At 47.2% G+C, this 1,796-nt stretch overlaps 1 pseudogene; it reads right to left on the bottom strand.

The window, feature by feature from the left end:
- LOC103606949 overlaps positions 1–1,499 on the bottom strand; it is a 3,587-nt pseudogene extending 2,088 nt beyond the window's left edge.
- Between the last annotated feature and the right edge of the window lie 297 nt (positions 1,500–1,796).

Below are 1,796 nucleotides of genomic sequence, written 5' to 3'. Positions count from 1 at the left end.
GGGTCTCATATTGCAAGATGGTGGAAGCAGAAAGTAGAGAGGGAGCAAGACAGACTCTCCTCTTCTTTTAAAGCCCTCAGAACCGCACCCCTGGCCACTGTTTTTAACCCATTCACTACTGCATGGTCCTACAATCCAATCACCTCTTCAAGGCTCCACCTTTCAATTACTATAATAGGATTTTCCACCTTCTTAACCATCACAGTGGGGGCTAAGTTTCTAATACATAACACATGGGGAAACAATTCAAGCTTTAGGAAGTTTTGGGGGGATGTAATTCAATCCACTACAGATGTGCTAGGGTGCTCTAAAAAATGCCTTATTCTAGAAGGCCCTGCCTTCTGAAGCACAGATGGAATTGGAACACCGAAGGCCTCTATTGGCCTCAGGAGCATTGAGAAAAGCCTCCCATCCTCTCAGCCTTTCCTTTCTCTTGAGGTTTCTTCCACCTGATAATCTGTAGTCCCATCCCACGCTTGGGCAGTGATCTGACAGCCACCAGACCACCTTTCATCAAGAGTTTGAATACAACAATTAGCTTCCACTGGATCCCTAAAGGACACAGAGGCCACACCATCTGGGTGCCTATCAAAGAGAAGGAGCTTCTTAATTTGTCCAAATTTTGAACACTCTACTCGGAGGTCTTCTCTGATCTCATTAAGTACCAGTGGAGCAGCCTCAAAATCCATAGGATGAAACATATTTTTGATGATGTCAGCTCGCTCACGGTGCATCTTAGATAGCCCTGCTCTCCTTTCAGGTCTCCAATCCAACTGCTTTTGTTGTAGAGACAGCCTCTTCTTATAGTTTTTGCACTTCTTCTTCTTCAAGGCATCATATTCCCCCTTCAGTTGAAACTTTTCCACCTTGACGTAATTTGTAGCCTCTAATTTCATCTTCATCCACAAGTTTTAATGCAAGGTCCATAGATTCTCTCTTAAAATAACAGCAAAGCCCATCTCCTTTAAGATTTCGTTGATTATCTTTGTAAAGTTTGACCTTAAATTCTTCTGTCTGAGGATCTCTCATGATGACAAACTTGGACATAAGTTTTGTAAATTCATCCACTGTAATGTCTGGAGGCAAATCAGACACATATACATTTGTATTTCTGTATTCTTCCACATAAAACCAACCTGGCTCAGACTTTCTTTTTTCTCCCCTCTTTCTGGGATCAGAGGGTTCAGGGGTTTTTCTTTGCTGAGGTTCCTCTGCAATCCTAGTATTGATGTCTTGTACCTTTGCAGTAGAACTGGATGTGCCCTCATTAGAGAAGCCATAATTGGCCTGGTATGTAGCAATGAAATCTTCAGTGATCTTGGGGAACCAAGCCTTCTTGTCCAGGTCCCACTCGTATGGGGTGTTGTCCGCTGCTGCCCGAAAGAATCGGTTTCTCCACCAGGACCGTCCCGGGTGTCGCCATTGTTGGTGTCTCCGTACAATTCTTGCATTCGCAACTGCTCCCCAAACTCGTCCCCATCCAAGTGGCTGGCACTCATGTTTGCAACCTAGGCCAGGGGCACACTTCAGGAGTGCAAAGAGGCCGAGGTGACGCTGGCTCGCTCTGCCAGGCCTTGGCGGCACCGCTGGGTCAGGACTTGGTGGGTCTAGGACTATGGCGGTTGCGGCGGCAACGTCAAGAAATGACTCGCCAACGAAGCCCCGCCCAGGCGGGCGCAGTCGCCGTGAGGGGCGCGCCTCGACGTCGCGGGCAGTGCCGACACGCCCACAGTCACTTTCAGTTCTTTCTTTTTTTGGAATCCTATTTGCTCTCTGGGATTTGACCCCTTGTTGCT

Source organism: Galeopterus variegatus, unplaced genomic scaffold, assembly GCF_000696425.1.
Source record: "Galeopterus variegatus unplaced genomic scaffold, G_variegatus-3.0.2 Scaffold6978, whole genome shotgun sequence".
Lineage (NCBI taxonomy): Eukaryota > Metazoa > Chordata > Mammalia > Dermoptera > Cynocephalidae > Galeopterus > Galeopterus variegatus.
This window is presented reverse-complemented; position numbering and strand designations above follow the sequence as displayed.